The 18,757-nt window shown below is 42.7% G+C and overlaps 1 pseudogene; it reads left to right on the forward strand.

The window, feature by feature from the left end:
- LOC147985624 (uncharacterized) overlaps positions 1-14,036 on the forward strand; it is a 98,785-nt pseudogene extending 84,749 nt beyond the window's left edge.
- The last annotated feature ends 4,721 nt before the right edge of the window (positions 14,037-18,757 follow it).

An 18,757-nucleotide genomic window follows, 5' to 3' on the forward strand; every position in this document is an offset into this window, starting at 1 on the left:
ATGTCCCCATGTTTTTCTTGGACTCGTAGGATACTACCGGAGATTCATTGAGAATTTTTCCAAGATTGCAAAACCAATGACTGAACTGTTGAAGAAGGATACCAAGTTTAAATGGACAGAAGATTGTGAAGCAAGTTTCCAGGAGTTGAAGAAACGTTTGACTACAGCCCCAGTGCTAGTACTGCCAGATATACATAAGGAGTTCCAAGTGTATTGCGACGCCTCTCACTTAGGACTTGGATGTGTGCTTATGCAGGACGGAAGAGTTGTTTCGTATGCCTCACGACAACTAAAACCTCATGAGTTGAATTATGCCATGCATGATTTGGAGCTAGCATCCGTAGTGCATGCGTTGAAGACTTGGAGACATTACCTTATTGGAAACCGTTGTGATGTGTACACGGATCACAAGAGTTTGAAGTACATCTTCACCCAGAAGGAGCTGAACCTTAGGCAGAGGAGATGGTTGGAGCTTATAAAGGATTATGACATGAAGCTACACTATCATCCAGGAAAGGCCAATGTCGTAGCAGACGCTTTGAGCCGGAAGAGTTACGCTAATATCCTTGAAAGCAAGGGACTGCCGAAGGAATTAGCAGAGGACATCATGGAACTTCGATTGGAGATGGTTCCTAGAGGATTTATTGCAACAATGGAGGTCCAGTCGACATTGCTGGACAAAATTCGGGAAGCTCAGAAGGATGACAAAGAGATTGCCGAGATAAAGGAGAAGATGGGCAAAGGAAAGGCCAAAGGTTTTCGTGAGGATGAGCACGATACCCTATGGTTTGAGGACCGAGTTTATGTGCCCAACAACCAAGAGATCAGGAAGTTAATACTTCAAGAGGCCCATGACTCACCATACTCGATACACCCCGGAAACACCAAGATGTATTTGGATTTGAAGGAACATTTCTGGTGGACTGGTATGAAGAAGGATACTGCCGAGTATGTAGCCGTATGTGATGTATGTCAGAGAGTTAAGGCAGAACATCAGAAGCCAGCAGGACTGTTACAGCCTATGCCGATACCCGAATGGAAGTGGGATAAACTGGGCATGGAATTTATCACCGGGTTGCCCAGGACTAAAGCAGGATATGATTCCATATGGGTAGTAGTTGATCGCTTGACCAAAGTAGCTCACTTCATCCCAGTGAAAACCACCTATACAAGTGCAAAGTTGGCCAAGATCTATATGTCCAGGATCGTATGTCTGCATGGAGTTCCGAGGACCATCGTATCGGATCGAGGAACACAGTTTACTTCAAAGTTTTGGCATCAGTTACACCAGACTTTGGGAATGAGATTGGAGTTCAGTACAGCGTTTCACCCGCAGACAGATGGACAGACTGAGAGAGTCAATCAAATTTTGGAGGACATGTTGAGAGCCTGTGCGCTAGATTATGGATCTAGTTGGGATGACAATTTGCCGTATGCAGAGTTCTCATACAACAATAGCTACCAAGCCAGTTTGAAGATGGCACCGTTTGAAGCCCTGTATGGACGCAGGTGCAGAACACCGTTTATGTGGGATGAGGTAGGAGACCGACAGTTGTTTGGACCAGACTTGATTAAAGAATCTGAGGAGAAGGTAAAACTAATCCGAGACCGACTGAAGATTGCGCAGTCCAGGCAGAAGAGTTACGCAGACTCAAAATGCAAGGAGGTAACCTACGAAATTGGAGATAGAGCATATCTGCGAGTATCGCCCTTGCGAGGAGTGAAACGTTTTAGAGTTAAAGGAAAGTTAGCCCCGAGATTTGTAGGACCGTATCGCATTTTGGAACGGATGGGAGAAGTCGCCTACAAGTTGGAGTTACCTGAAGGATTGTCAGGAGTCCACGATGTGTTCCATGTTTCACAACTGAAGAAGTGTCATGCGGAGATGGCGGAAATACCATTAAGAGGTACAGTACCCTTGGAGGCGATTCAGTTGGACAGTGATTTGACTTACGAGGAGAAGCCAGTTAAGATTATTGAGTTTTCCAGCAGAGTCACCCGCAGTAAGGTTATCAAGTTTTGTAAAGTTCAGTGGAGCCACCATACCGAGGATGAAGCTACCTGGGAACGAGAGGATGATCTCCGCAAGGACCACCCATACCTATTTTCTAGCCAACCTGAATCTCGAGGGCGAGATTCATCTTAAGGGGGGTAGGTTTGTAACATCCCAAATTTTCAATTTGGAATGTTATACATAGATCATCCATGCATATCATGTTTTATTGCTTTTCCCTTCCGTAATCCTCGAAATCCTAAGCAGCTCAAGGACCCTCAGAGAGAGTTGGGGATTTCCCGGTCTTCATATTTGATTCTTTTATCAAATAATGAAAAGAGGATTTGATTTTAATTATTTCTCTCCGAAAAATATTTCACATTAAAAATTAAAGAGAGGAGATAATATGACTTCTCCAAAATAAATGAAATATTGGAGGAAAATATTAAAATCATTAAATTGATTTTTATTGGATTTTATTCGGATTTTATTTGCATTAGAAAAATTGCATGTTTTTCAAAATTGCATTTTAGGGCCAAGAAAATGTTCATCTTGTTCTAAATATTTTATTTAGACGGTGAAAAATTGTTTTGGCATTTTTAGGTTTTATTTTCTAGGATTTTATTTTGGTTGGCGAAGTTTTTTTAAAAAAAAGAGGTTCCGCGCCGACTGGGCCGGCCCAGCCGCGCCAGGCCGCCGCCTCCTGCGCGCGCGCTGCCGCCGCCGCCGCCACTCGGACCGGAGTCCGAGTTGGACTCCGCCTCCGCCGCGCCTTGCCCTCTCCTCCAAGTCGCTGCCCCCGCCCCTTTATATACGCCGCCACCCCCGCCCCAACACCACCAACCCTGCCGCCCGCAGCCGCCGCCGCCCGCGCTCGCCGCCGCCGCCAAGCCCCCCCCCCCCCCCGCTGCCGCCAAGTCCCCCGCCCTTGCGAGCCGCTGCCCCGCCTCGCCGGAGCCCTCTCGCCGGAGGTAGCCACCGCGCCCCGCCACCGGTTTTTTTATAAAAACCGTTCGGTTTTTTTGAAAACCCTAGATCCTTCTTTTTCGGATTCGCCAGTTTTTCTCGGTTCTTCCAGTTAGCGGACGTTTGTCCGTACGTTCATTTTAATGAACGGTTTTCGCCCGTTAGTTACAGCTAACGAACGCTCGTTCGTTAGTCTGTTCGTGAGTTTTCTTTTATCGGATTTATTCCACGATTTTTCTGATCGTGATTTCTAATCGGACTTAGTTTATGTTTATCTTTTCTCTCGTTTAACAGAATCAGGCGATTCAAGCGCCTGGAGTTTCATCTCGAAACCCTCTTTCCGTTTAACCAACTCAAACAAGTTTTGCTACTGTAAAATTTGACCTAGTATCAGATTAGTAAACGAAGCTTCTTTCTTTCGCCATTTGAGTTTCGTTGCTTCGTTTGTTTTGATTCTTTTTGCGAACCGGAGTTCTTAATTTGAACTTTTTGGTCAACCTCTCTTATTTGAGTTTTGCTTGTGCATCATTGCTTCTTACTTATGTATGATATTGTTTGCTTGCGATATCATTCCCGGAGTGCGAAGCGTGTTACTACGAGTCTCTAGGATTCGCGGATCGTCAGCAAGGCAAGTAACACTTTGATCATATCCCATTATTACCCAGTTTTTATGCATTAGTTCCAATCCTCAAACATTGCATGATTAGGATGTCATTAACTTGTGGGTTGGGAAGTAGTTGCTGAGGTAGAACCTATTGCCCTGTTACATTCAAACCCTTGGGAGTTACTTCTACGTATTGCTTATTGCTATGCTATGCTCGTAGACGTGGTTTGGGTTTGAGTGAAATTCATGTCAGATGTGATATTCTTAATTAATGGTTCAACTTAAGGTGGCAACTTAATCAAACAACTGGGTGGATTGAGGCACCTGGGGAACCCAGTGTTGTCTGTTTTTTTTGGAAATCCCGGGGTACCCGTGTGATCTTCCTATGGACCGCCACCCAGGCTCAAAGGGAACTGAGATGATTCATGCTAGAAACTTCCGTGTGCAGCCACAAGCTATTATGGGCTCTAGCGTAGTTGAGTAAGTTACGTGAAGCTCTTGAAGAGGTAGATCAGCAGGTAGTGGGTTTTGTAGGTTTGGTATGGTCTACCCGGAGTAGAGAGTTAACGTTTCTGAAAGACTGTGTCTCGGTCATCCGTTTCTCAAACACCATGTAGTGCGAGAAATCCAACGGAGGCGATCGAGTCTTGTGGGGAAAAGTGGGCAAACCTCTGTAGAGTGTACAATCTAATCATGGTTAGCCGTGTCTTGGTTATGGACAATTCTTGAGTATCTAGTACTTGGGTTATCACATGTATCTCACCATGCTTAATTAATACTGTTGGGATGTTAATCACTTTAATTGGGATTGAGTTGGGGTTACCTTCTCAATGATGTTTCAACCACCATGATAGTAAAATTAAAATCTATTCCATTGTTGTAGGGAAAAATTGGCTTTTCGCAAAACTACAACCATAAAGCTTTCCACCAGCCATATATGCATGTAGTGATAGCATTATTATGTTTCTGCTCTACTGTGTTATATTGCCAGCATATTCCATGTGCTGACCCGTTTTCGGGCTGCAGCGTATTATGTTGCAGACTTTTCAGACGAGGAGTAAGGTTCGTTAGGTCGTTGCCGTGCAGCTCAGCTATGCCGATGGAGTTGATGGATTCACCTTATCTTCCAAGCCTTCCGCTGTTATCGCATTAGATGGCCTTAAGCCATATTATTGTAATAAGTTCTCTTTGGAGACATTCGATGTAATAGTGTGTGATTGCTACTCTGTTATAAACCCTTCGAGTACTGTGTGTGTCAGCATTACCGATCCAGGGATGACACTGAAGCACAGATACTTGACCATCTGAGGTCGGGTCACTACATGATCTTTCTTAGTAGCCTTATTTAATTTGCGGAAATCAATTACCATCCTATAACCTGTAATAATACTTTGTGGAATCAATTCATCTTTATCATTAGGAACAACAGTAATACCTCCCTTCTTAGGGACACAATGAACAGGACTTACCCACTGACTATCAGCAACGAGATAAATTATACCTGCCTCCAGAAGCTTTAGTATTTCTTTTCTTACCACTTCTTTCATTTTAGGATTCAGACGTCGTTGAGGATCACCAACTGGTTTGGCATATGCTTCCAAATTTATTTTATGTTGACATAGAGTGGGACTAATGCCCTTAAGATCATCAAGAGTATATCCAATAGCAGCACGGTGCTTCTTCAGAGTTTCCAATAATCTTTCTTCTTCATGCTCTGAAAGGTTAGCACTAATAATAATAGGATATATCTTCTTTTCATCAAGATAAGCATATTTAAGATTATCAGGCAACGGTTTAAGATCAAACACGGGATCACCCTTAGGTGGAGGGGGATCCCCTAGGATTTCAACAGGCAAATTGTGTTTCAGCATAGGTTCTTGTTTAAAGAATACTTCATTTATTTCCCTTCTTTCATTCATAAACATATCATTCTCATGGTCTAGCAAATATTGTTCTAAAGGATCATTAGGAGGTACAGCAATAGAAGCAAGACCAATAATTTCATCCTTACTAGGCAATTCTTCTTCACGGTGTTATTTACTAAATTTAGAGAAATTAAACTCATGAGTCATATCATCTAGGCCAATAGTAACAACATTCTTTTCGCAGTCTATCTTAGCATTAATAGTATTTAAGAAGGGTCTACCAAATATAATGGGACAAAAGCTATCTTGTGGGGAACCAAGAACAAGAAAATCAGCAGGATATTTAGTTTTCCCACACAAGACTTCAACATCTCTAACAATTCCCATTGGTGAAATAGTATCTCTATTAGCAAGTTTAATAGTAACATCAATTTCTTCTAACTCAACAGGTGCGATGTCATGCATAATTTCGTTGTATAAGTCAATAGGTATTGCACTAGCACTAGCACCCATATCACATAAGCCATGATAACAATGATCTCCTATTTTAACAGAAATAACAGGCATGCCTATCACAGGTCTAGGTTTATCTGTATCACGGGGTTTAGCAATTCTAGTAGTTTCATCACAGAAATAAATAACATGCCCATCTATATTATCAGACAAGAGATCTTTAACAATAGCAATATTAGGTTCAACTTTAACTTGCTCAGGAGGTGTATATGCTTTAATATTGCTTTTACGAACCACAGTTGAAGCTTTAGCATGATCCTTTATCCTAACAGGGAAAGGTGGTTTCTCAACATAACAAGTAGGAACAATAGGATCATTATAAGTGACAGTCTTTTCTTCAACTTTAATAGGTGCAGCTACTTTAACTTCTATGGGAGGATGATATTTAAACCACTTCTCCTTAGGGAGATCAACATAAGTAGCAAAAAATTCACAGAAAGAAGCTACTATCTCAGAATCAAGTCCATATTTAGTGGTAAACTTACGGAAAATATCGGTATCCATAAAAGATTTAACACAATCAAACTTAGGTGTCATACCTGACTCCTTACCATTGTCAAGGTCCCAATCTTCAGAGTTGAGTTTAATTCTATCCAATAAATCCCATCTAAATCCAATAGTCTTGATCATAAAAGAGCCAGCACAAGAAGTATCGAGCATGGTGCGATTATTTTTAGAAAGCCGAGCATAAATTTTTTGAAGAATTGTTTCTCTTGGAAGCTCATGATTGGGGCATGAATATAACATTGATTTAAGCCTCCCCCAAGCTTGAGCGGTGCTTTCTCCTTCACGAGGCCAAAAATTATATATATAATTGCGGTCACGATGAACAAGATGCATAGGGTAATACTTTTGATGAAATTCCAATTTCAATCTTCTATAGTTCCATGATCCCATATCATCACATAGCCTATACCATGTCAATGCGTCTCCCTTCAAAGATAAAGGGAAGACCTTCTTCTTAGCAACATCATTGGGTATACCTGCAAGCTTAAATAATCCACAAACTTCATCCACATATATTAGGTGTTCATCAGGATGCTTTGTTCCATCTCCTGTAAAAGGATTAGCTAGCAGTTTTTCTATCATACTCGAAGGATACTCATAAGGAATTTCATTTTAAATAGGTTCAGTAGGTTGAGGAGCAACTCTTTGCTCTACTGGTCGGGGTGAAGATACCCCGAACAAGCCCCTCAGAGGGTTACTTTCCATAGTAACAAGTGACAGTAAATTTCAGCACACTATATAAATTTTTCCTTACCATAGTTTTGTGATGAGATAATTTTGTGATGAGATAATTTGTAACGAGCAACAAGTAACAAAAGTAAATAAAGTGCAGCAAGGTGGCCCAATCCTTTTTGTAGCAAAGGACAAGCCTAGACAAACTCTTATATAAGGAAAGGCGCTCCCGAGGACACATGGGAATATCGTCAAGCTAGTTTTCATCACGCTCATATGATTCACGTTCGGTACTTTGATTATTTGATATGTGGGTGGAACGGTGCTTGGGTGCTGTTCTTAATTGAACAAGCATACCACTTATGATTAACCTCTATTGCAAGCATCCGCAACTACAACAAAAGTATTAAGGTAAACCTAACCATAGCATGAAACATATGGATCCAAATCAGCCCCTTACGAAGCAACGCATAAACTGGGGTTTAAGCTTTTGTCACTCTGGCAACCCATCATCTACTTATTACTTCCCAATGCCTTCCTCTAGGCCCAAATAATGGTGAAGTGTTATGTAGTCGACGTTCACATAACACCACTAGAGGCTAGACAATATACATCTCATCAAAATATCGAACGAATACCAAATTCACATGACTACTAATAGCAAGACTTCTCCCTTGTCCTCAGGAACAAACGTAACTACTCACAAAGCATAAACATGTTCATAATTAGAGGGGTATTAATATGCATATAGGATCTGAACATATGATCTTCCACCAATTAAACCAACTAGCATCAACTACAAGGAGTAATTAACACTACTAGCAACCTACTAGCACCAATCCCGGACTTAGAGACAAGAATTGGATACAAGAGATGAACTAGGGTTTTGAGATGAGATGGTGCTGATGAAGATGTTGATGGAGATTGCCCTCTCCCGGTGAGAGGAGCGTTGGTGATGACGATGGCGATGATTTCCCCCTCTGGGTGGGAAGTTTCCCCGGTAGAACAGCTTTGCCGGAGCTCTAGATTGGATCCGCCAAGGTTCCGCCTCGTGCCTGCAGAGTTTCGTCCCGAAAGGTTGCTTCTTATTGTTTTTTCTCGACGAAAGACTTCATATAGGAGAAGATGGTCATCGGAGAGCCACCAGGGAGCCCATGAGGTAGGGGCCGCGCCCTAGGGGGGGCGCCCCCCACCCTTGTGAGAAGGGTGTGGGCCCCCTGGTCTTCATCTTTGGCGAGGATTTTTCATTATTTATTATAAGGTATTCCATGGAGTTTCTGGACTTTTGGAGTTGTGCAGAATAGGTCTCTAATATTTGCTCCTTTTCCAGCCCAGAATTCCAGCTGCCAGCATTCTCCCTCCTTATGTAAACCATGTAAAATAAGAGAGAATAGCCATAAGTATTGTGACATAATGTGAAATAACAGCCCATAATGCAATAAATATCGATATAAAAGCATGATGCAAAATGGACGTATCAGGTAGTAAAAGTTTTGGGTGAGAGGGCTGCGACCACCGGGCTAGTGCAGTATGTTCGAAAGAATGAAGGCGTCTTCCCCGACTCCGGTTCTTTCCCGTCCGTGTGCGTTCGCCGTGCCGCCGCCGTATGCCGTTGTCAACATGCTCAACAAACGAGAGGAATCCGGAGAGGACTGTACACCGAGAGACTGACAGTGGGGACCCACCAGGTCCAAGCCGTACGCAAGCAAGTGCCCCATTGGAAAAAAAGCTTCCTCTAAATTGTATACTGACGTTGGGACCCACGGGTTTGTCAACCTTATTCAATAAACGAAATAAATTTCCAACGATGACTGTCATCGGGGAGCTTTTTTTCAGGGGTATCAGGGATCTTTTTTTGTTGTTCTTGTTGCGGGAAAGGGGTATCGGGGATCTAGTTGGCATCATTTTTTTCCAGAGGGCGAACAAGTATCAGCTAGGCCTAGGTTTTGTTTTTTAACATGCGTAGCCCATGACATACTGAGACAGTGGTTTCAACTTATTTTTTAAGGTCCATCATGTACGTACCGGCCTATGGGCCTCCCAGCGTAGGTTTTACTTTTTCTTAAAGATCGACAGCCCAATGTATTTTTTTAATAAAGCGCAGATCTATGTTCTATTTATCTACATATAAGAATAATGATGTGTCCTATTTATGTTTTCCCTTCTAACCACATTATATATGTTTATATTATAACTATTCTCGTATATTTAATAGAGACTTATATATACATTATAAAAACATCCCGCGTCTTATTAACTTACAAAACTAAATGTTTAACAGAAGTTGGCAAGAAAAATCCTGGTTGTTTTTAACTCATAGGTAAGGAAAATCCTGGTGATTGCGTACAAAAGCTTGCGAAGATTTGAAGGACCAATGTAATAATAATGTGCTCATTTTTGTTTTGAGCAATAACTCCCTAATTTGTTAATTTTATATATAAGAAATGTGTCGCTTCGGTTTATTTTTGATATTAATTGCTCCTTCTAACCTAACATTATATATAGAACAAACCCAGCTAATTTGTGTATTTCAAGAAAGTGCAAATGGGCTGGGATTTTTTAGAAAACATTAAATGGGCCGAATTGACGCGAAATTATTTGTTCACCTAGCCCAGCAAATGGACTGTAAATTCTAAAAAACATGGTTAAATATATGCCACATTTTTGCAGGCTGACATGTGGGCCAATAGGTCGAAGCCTATGCAAGGCATTGTCAACTTGGTCAACAAATGATTATGACATCCACAACCATTGGATTTATATCCACCGGCCGGCATGCACCTTCAATCTCTCGTCTTCTTCCTCCAGTGTTGCCGAGATGGCCTGCTCCGGCCTCCGGCGGCTAGCGGCTCTACTTAGCACGCATCGCTGTGAAGCGCTACCCAACCGCCGTCCAGGCTATCCCTCCAACCCCCCCCCCCACACACACACACCTCCTGTTATTCTCCACCGACTGCAGTCCCACGCCGCACCAGAACCGGTTATAGCCCTTGTGCTCCTCTCAATTTGTGACTCCACTCCCGCGTCTTCCCATCTCCGGGTCGTTCCCGTCCGGGGCCTCGCCGTCGTCCACCACCTCACTGCGCTCGGCGCGGCGTGGTCAACAAACGAGAGTCATCGGAAGAGGACTGTACGTGGAAAGCCTGGCGGCTGGGAACCATGAAGTCCATGGTCGCACGCAAGGAAAGTTTCTCCTTATTAACCTAGAAAAAAATGTTTCCTCCCCCTAACAGCTGGGACCCACCGACTGTATCTTCGCACGGAAGGAAGTGCCTCCTTGTTTGGTGAGAAACTATTCCTCCCGATGATAGCTGGGACCCGACAAATTTGGTGGCTGACTTGTGGGCCTACTAAGCTGACGTGTATGCAGTGCTTTGTCAACTTAATCAACAAATGATTCTAGCCGCTGGACCATTGGATGTTAACCTAACAGCCGTGCTGCTTCTTCAACCTCTATTCTTGCTCCCGTCTCCCGTGGGCGGCAGTGCTACCGCGCACCTGAACCAGTCAAGTTTCCCACTCCTCTCCATATGCGACTCCACTACTAAGTCTTCCCCATCTCTAGGTCATTCCAGTTTGGGGCCTCGCCATCGTTCACCGGCCTTGGTGCGCTCGGCATGGTGTGGTCAACGTGGTCAACAAGCGAGAGTCATCGGAAGATGATTGTACGAGAGAGGCTGACAGTGGGACGCACTATGCCCATGGATGCATGCATGCAACTACATCCTTTTTACCCTGAAAAATAATGTTTTCTCCCCCTGACAGTTGGGACCCACCAGCTACATCTTCGCACGCAAGGAAGTGTGTCCTTATTACGGGCAATAAAAATGATTCCCCCCTAACAACTGGGACCTAGCAGCTATATCTTCGCACGCAAAGAAGTGTGTCCTTATCCTCCTTGACAGCTGGGACCCACCAAGTCGAAGCGTATGTACTGTTGTCTGTCTTCTCGCGAACGTGTATGTACATACTGGTCGATCAGTTGCTCTGCAATGACGAATCGTGGCTGAGTAAGTAGCAGCACATGTCATAGTAGAGCCCCCCACTTAGCAGTTCAGGTTGTCCCGTCTAAACCGTGTACACGTACATACAGCCACACGCCAAAAAATATGGCCACGTACATACATATGAGCGGGGTCTCGGAACACGTACTCGCACATACGGACGGCCAGGGTTGTTCATCTTCAGCTAACCGGCTGGGTCGGAACATAGGAAACAACATCGTGTTCACCGGGATCCAAGTGACTAGGTCAGAATGTGTCATGTTCATCGGGAGGCAATAGACTAGGTCGGAATGGGTCGTGTTCAATTGGAGCCAACTGGCTTGGACGGAATAGCCGGAACAGGGTCTGGCATACCGCAAAACAGAGGAAAACGACCTTCTGTTCGACCGCGTACGGTCGAAACGGGGTCTTGTTCATCGGCAAGGGTCTAGTGTACCAAAAAATGGAGTAAACGGACTTGTGTTCGAGCTCCTACAGCCGAAACAGGGTGTTGTTGATTGGGAGGGTGTGGCGTACCGCAAAACGGAGGAAACGGACTTGTGTTGGAGCGCCTACGATCGAAACGGTGGTCCTATTCATCGAGAGGGGTGTGGCGTATCGCAAAACGGGACTCCACGGGCTATTGTTCATTCACCGTCGACCCCCTATAGCCTCCACCTATGACTCTTCATCCACGACGTCTCCCTCCTGCCTCCACCAATTACTATTCATCCACAAGCTCCTGTTCATCCAACCTCCACCGCTCCTCCACCGGCTACTGTTCAACTAGCCCTCTCCACGGGTTCCTATTCAACCACCCGTCCATGGGCAACTGTTCATCCAGCCCTCCACCGGCTATTGTTCAACCAGCCCTCCACGGGGTCTTGTTCAACTAGCCCTCTCCACGGGGGCCTGTTCAACCAGCCCTCCACAGGGTCCTATTCATCCAGCGACAACGGCCTCTACTATCACGGGGTCCTGTTCATCCAACACCCCAACAACGCTCATTGTTCATCAAGAGGCAGCAGGTTCGATCAGCTTCAGTTAGCAGTAGTAGTAAAGGAATCGCTCGATCAGGTTCAGTTAATAGCCAGGGATCGATCGATCGCTCGGGTTTAGTAACGCGTAGCCTGCAGTGCAATCGCTCGGGTTCAGTAGGCGAACGTCTCGCTCGGGTTCAGTTAGAGCCCAATGCCTCGGACCCACGCGCGTATGTGTACGAGAGAAACGCGCATCGCTCGGCCCCGACCACCCACCGTAACCGGGAACTCCCTGATATTTTCCTCGCCCTCGCTTCTACCATGATTTTTTCCGTCATGGACGGCCCAAAGAATGTCATGCAGCCGCGTCTCCGGCCCGCCCAGGACGAAATGCCCATTTTCTATCATGATTTTTTGTCATAGAAGTAGGAGCCCACCACATCTATGATGATACCGGGTTTTGTCACAATTATTGTCATAGAAGTGTCATAAGCATGACAGAAAAGTTTTCGTTCGGCCCAAAATGTCACCGATGTGTCTTTTTTTGTAGTGTAAGCTAACGGATGGGTCTTGTCCATCAAATCATTCTCCTAATGATGTGATCCCGTTATCAAATGACAGCCCATGTCCATGTTAGGAAACTTTAACCATCTTTGATCATCGAGCTAGTCAAGTAGAGACTCACTAGGGACACGGTGTTTGTTTATATATTCACACATGTATTTAGGTTCCCGACCAATACAGTTCTAGCATGAATAATAAACCTTTATCATGAATAAGGAAATATAAAATAACAACTTTATTATTGCCTCTAAGGCATATTTCCCTCAATAACTTCTTGAAATGGTACAGACCCCAAGCCACTACCCAATACTTTGGCAGTGCCAATGCGGGTTTAGGTTTCTTACACATTGAGTCTGAAGACAAGGATGCTACTAAATGGCTGAACCTGACCAATGTGTGTGCTGTCGTGATTGAGGAAGGTTCCATCACCACTCAAGAGCTGAAAAACAACTTCTCTGAGATCTGGAAGACTAATTGGCCATGGCAGGTGAGACAATTGAATGAAAAACGTTTCTTAGTCACATTCCACCTCATAAGAAAGTAAAGGATTTAGTGGAGCTCTCTTCCATCAATCTCAAGAAAAAATGGGTGACTTTTCTTTTGACAAATGGGATGGGGAAGAGTTAGCCTATGCTGAACTACGGGAGGTTTAGGTGACTATGATGGGGATTCCTATCAATAAGCTCACCTGGAAAGTCATCTCACAGATTTCTTGTATCTTAGGCATCCTAGTGAATGTGTAGTAGCTTGAAATCTTTAGAAGCTTTTATGAAAAGGTTAAAGTCAAGATTGTTGTGAGAGATATCTCGAAGATACCATCTGAAAGGCTAGTGGAGATTGACAATGAGTTATTCCTTATATCTTTCCTGGTTGACACAAAACCAATCTTGGAAGCTGCTAGTCCCAGTACTAATGATACAGAAAAAACTGATGATGATCTGCTGGAAGGTGATCCTGAAAAAGATCTGCATATGCAGGGGCCAAAAGATATGTGGACACACAAAGAAAAGAACAAAAAAATCTACTAGGGTCCCACTCAGAACTCTCAAAAAGCTCCTTCACACTCCAAAACTCCTATGGATTTAATGAACTCACTGGAAAATAAGGTGCAAAGTGTTATCTTGGGTATGAAGAGTGATGGGAGGATTAAAAAGAGCATACAGAGAAAACTTCCTAAGGAGAATATTGGTGTCCGGTTACTTGAGCAATTTGATGAGGAATGTGAGGGTGAAGGCATATCTATAGAAGATCCAACCCAATAGAATTTGCAACAGGGACAAGCAAAGAATTGGGGCCCCATTGTGGTGCCCAGGATGAGTACTAGAATCAGAAGAGATGGGAGGACTGCAATACAGAAGGCTGAAGACCTTAAAAAGCTCAAATACCTGAAGGTAATAGAAACACTAACTCCTTTTCTGCATTCAATGATGATGTATTGTTATTGAAAGCTAGGAAGGTTGGGTTAAATTGAGGAGATGATGATGATAATGTTTCTCATAACATCCAGACCATTAGGCTAGTGGAGAATGGTAGATTTATCTGCTTTTAAAGAATCTCATCATGAATGTTTCCTCCCTACTGACTGAGATATCAGTTTTGAGGAATATAATAATGATGCCTCAAAAAATGTAGGTCCAGTGTGTGGTCACGGTAGTGATCCCACTATTGTTATCCCTACATGGGCTGAGGTAGTATCTGGTAAAATAAGTAGTTGTAGAAAACTAGATTTTATTAATGCTAATAGGCCTAATATGGAATGTTAAAGGGCTTAATAAGCCTGAGAAACTCAGTGAAGTGGGAAAACTCATTAGAGATACCCATGCTGACTTGGTAGGTTTTTCTGAGTCTAAGAAAGAGTCCTTTACTAATACTCAAATTAATTCTACTGAACCACAAAATGATTTCACCTGGAAATGGCTACCATCTATTGGTACAACATGTGGTATCTTAGTAGGGATCAAGCATGATGGTTTTGATATTGTTTTTGTAGATACCTTACAATTCTCTTCTCTGTTGCTTGCTTAATCAAGGATAAGAGAGATAGTAAAATTTGGAGATTCATTACTATCTATGGGTCAGCATATGATAATCTCAAACTGGATTTTATAAATGAACTTCACAACACCATGGATGCATGGCTGGGCCCTACCATTATTGGAGGTGACTTCAATCTGGTTAGAAGTAGTGAAGAGAAAAATATGGGCACTGTTAACTTACATTGGGTAGCTCTTTCAATGATTGGGTGAACAAATATGGCTTGGTTGAATTGAAAAATTATACTAGGAAATATACTTGGGCCAACAACCAGGATAATCTGGTGATGGCTAATATTGATAAGGTGTTTATTTCCACCTGTTGGGAAAGCTTATTCCCAACTGTTCAACTCAAAGCCCTTCCTAGGGTGGGTAGTGACCATACCCCCCTAGTATTTGATACTGGAGCTATCCAGCCTCCTAGAGATAAGCAGTTTAGATTTCAGAAATGGTCGCTGCAGGTGGAGGTCTTTGAGGATATGGTTAAGAAAACTTGGAATAATCCATGTTCCATTATGGAACCTATAGATAGATGGCAATTCAAGATTGGATTGCATAGGATGGTATGTAAAGGGTGGAATGCCAATTATGAGGCCTCCCGGAATAGGAACAAATAGGAGTTGGTTGCTGGGTATGATTTACTAGACATTGAGTCTAAAACAAAGGTGCTCTCCCCACCTTCTAAAGCTCAGATGGATAAGATAGCTCTAGATCTCCAAAATATGTGGAGGCTGGAAGAGATTAAGTCTAGGCAAAGATCCAGGGAGAGAAAGATACCATAAGGAGGGAGGAATACTGCTTATTTCCATGCTTTGGCTAATCAAAGGAGAAAGAAGCAGATTAACATGTTAATTGGGCCAGAGGGCCCTATTGAGGATACTAAAGGGATTATCAAAATTGTTGTAGATTACTACACTCAATTGTTTGGCAGGGAAGAAACCCTAGATATTGCTTTGGATGATAATTTCTGGGACCCTTCTAAAAAGGTTTCCAATGATCATAATATGAAACTAGAGGCTAATATTACTGAAGAAGATGTTAGGAAAGCAGTGTTTGGGACTTATGCAGAAGGGGCCCCTGGCCCTGATGGCTTTCCCTTTCTCTTTTATCAAAAATTCTGCGACACTATTAAGAGTGACCTAGTGTTGATGGTGGATGCTTGGAACAATGATTCTTTAGATTTGTATATATTGAAGTTTTCTCTATTAACTTTAATACCAAAAGAGCCTAATGCTAATACTATGCACAAAGAGGTTTTGGAAGTTTAAGTCTATGACGAACCGGGGACTCCGGGTGCTCCTCACGGAGAGTTGTTTGAATCTGACTTGATCAAACTTTGTGATGTAGAATGAATAGAGTTTGAGACGAGAAAAGTATAGATAGCTAGAGGAGGTTCTTAGGCATTCTTGTCCATCCACTTGGCAAAAGAGAAGATGACAAACAATCAAAACAACAAGTGGATGTCCTTGAATGAGTAAAATATGCAATCAACATGATCACACAATAAAATGGCAAATGAAATATGTGACAAAGCATGCACAAACACTCTAGCATCTATCAAGCAATTGGCGATGACTAGGTCATCTATATATGAGTATATTGACTTAGGAGTCAAATGAGAACATTTGATCGTAGGTCATACTCATCGTTTAAGCACAAGTGGGGTTACCACTTTTACATAAAGCATTGTTGTGTTCACACCATAAGAGTTGCTTTAGCTCAACTGATTAGAGTAAAGCTCCCCCTAGATGTGATATTCCCCCTAAGAGGGATGAACTAACCTTGGGTTTTGTCGAGCATGACTTCATGTAGGTGTTGAAGATGTAGATGCTCAATGTTGATGTAGATCATTCGGAGCAATCCTTTGGAGTGAGTTGCACTTTTAATACCTACACGGGTTAGTCCCACAAGGAACAAACAAGGATATCCATAGACATAGAGTGATGTTCACATAAGATGATGTCCATGAAAGCATTGGGTTACCTTGTCCCTTGTCTTACCAACAAGAGGGTTTGTGACTCCTAGAACTAGTGCAAGATGTGGAAGTTGTTTGCACGTGTCCTTGCCAAAAGATATGAGTGAAGTTTGTTGGCGGAGTCACCCTCAAGAACTCTCTAGTTCTTCTTATTCGGGATCCACATCATCTTGATGGGAATCCTTGGAGTTGTAGTCGTACTTGATGTAGTAGAACTTGATGTAGTCTTGGGAACCCACTTGACCAAGGCCTTGGGAGCTTCTTAAAATGCATCAATCTCCTCTTGAAGCTTTTCCTTCCCTTTTAGCTTGTGGTCTTGTGGTGGAAGATCATCTTGAGCTTGTGTCCCTTGGAAAGAATTAGGATCATACTTCTCTTGTTGAGGAACAAACTTCGTCTTGGCATATTTATCTTCTTCCCACTCAACTCCATTGGTATTGAACTTTAGTTCAAAACCAATTCCTTGATTCTTCCGGTGTCTTCCTTGCTTGTGTACAATTTCCTCAAATTGCTTACTCCCGGCAAGGCTCTTGTAAACATCTTTCTCTATAATTCCCTTCAATACTATTTTCTTGATCAAGTGTAACTTGGCTAAGAGAGTCATTAGTGGAATCAAGAGAACTACTAGAAGCAACAATATTGGATTTAACATGATTATTGTTACTACTAGAAGAAGAATCTTTCTTACTCTTGTTGCTAGATTTAACTTGTGGCATGTAAGTAGACAAGAGTAAACGCTTGGCAATGTAAGAAGGACCTTTCTTGTGAAGATCATCATTGATTGCCTTTAAGAACCCGTGCTCTTGCTCAAGGTTGAGCTTTTCAAAGCGTAACTTTTCATGACTCTTTAAAAGCTCTCGATGATCTTCCAAGGTAGTTTCATGAGCTAACTTAAGAGTGTTTAGTTCTTTAGTCAGACGCTCAATCTCCTTCTTATCATCGTCATTCGTTTTTTCTTGATTAGCATGATTAATAGCAAGTTGATCATAGTTTTCATAACAAGAGTTGTCAACAAGTAAATCATCATCTCCTAGCAAATCATCTTCATCACTATTGAAATCAACATACTCAGGGTGTGATACCTTTGGGCCTTTAGCCATGAAGCATCTTCCAATTCCTTCATTTGGTGAGTCAAATATGTCGTAGGAGTTGGTTGACACAAGTGCTAGACCGGCAACACCTTCATCTTGAAAATATTCGGAGTCGGAGTGATAACTTCTCTCGGAGTGATTGTCGAAGTCAGAGCCGGATACCCATTCACCAACATGAGCTTGATGTCTTCATTTTGTGTAGCTCCTTGATGATTTATATTTCCTTTCTGAATCCTTGCTTCTCCGTGATGTTCTTCGATCATAACGGTCATCTCTACTCCTTCTCTCTCTAGGTGGTGATCCTTCTCTTCTACTTCTCCTTTTGGGTGAATCTTCTCTTCTTTTGTAGGGAGCCGTACACTCATTGGAGTAGTGTACGGGTCTTCCACAATTATAGCAATTTTTTTCACGACTCGAAGATCTTTTGTCATTGTAGGACCTTGACTTGGAACTTCTTTCCTTACTTCTACTCTTGTAGAACTTGTTGAAGTTCTTCACCATTAGGCTCAATTCTTCATTGAAGGCTTGTTTCTCACTTGATGATGTAGGAGCATCACATGAGGCTTTCTAAGCACCACTTGACTTGTTCTGAAGCTCTTCCTTATCCTTGAGTGACATCTCATGAGCAACAATTCTTCCAATGACTTCCGTTGGCTTGAGATCTTTGTAATTGGGCATCATTTGAATCAATGTACACACGGAATCATATTTTCCATCCAAGGCTCTTAGGATCTTCTTGATGATGAATCTATCGGTCATCTCTTCACTTTCTAAGCCGGCAATCTCATTTGTGATGGGAGCAAGCCTAGAGTACATTTCAGCGACACCTTCACCATCCTTCATTTTGAACTTGTCAAGTTAACTTTGAAGCACATCCAATTTGGATTCCTTGACGGAGTCAGTACCTTCGTGCATATCAATCAAAGTATCCCAAATTTCCTTTGCATTCTCAAGACGGCTGATTTTGTTGAATTTTTTTGGGCACAATCCGTTGAAGAGGATATTGTAAGC

Source organism: Triticum urartu, chromosome 2A (assembly GCF_056163025.1).
Source record: "Triticum urartu cultivar PI428250 chromosome 2A, HENAU_Tu73, whole genome shotgun sequence".
Taxonomy (NCBI): domain Eukaryota; kingdom Viridiplantae; phylum Streptophyta; class Magnoliopsida; order Poales; family Poaceae; genus Triticum; species Triticum urartu.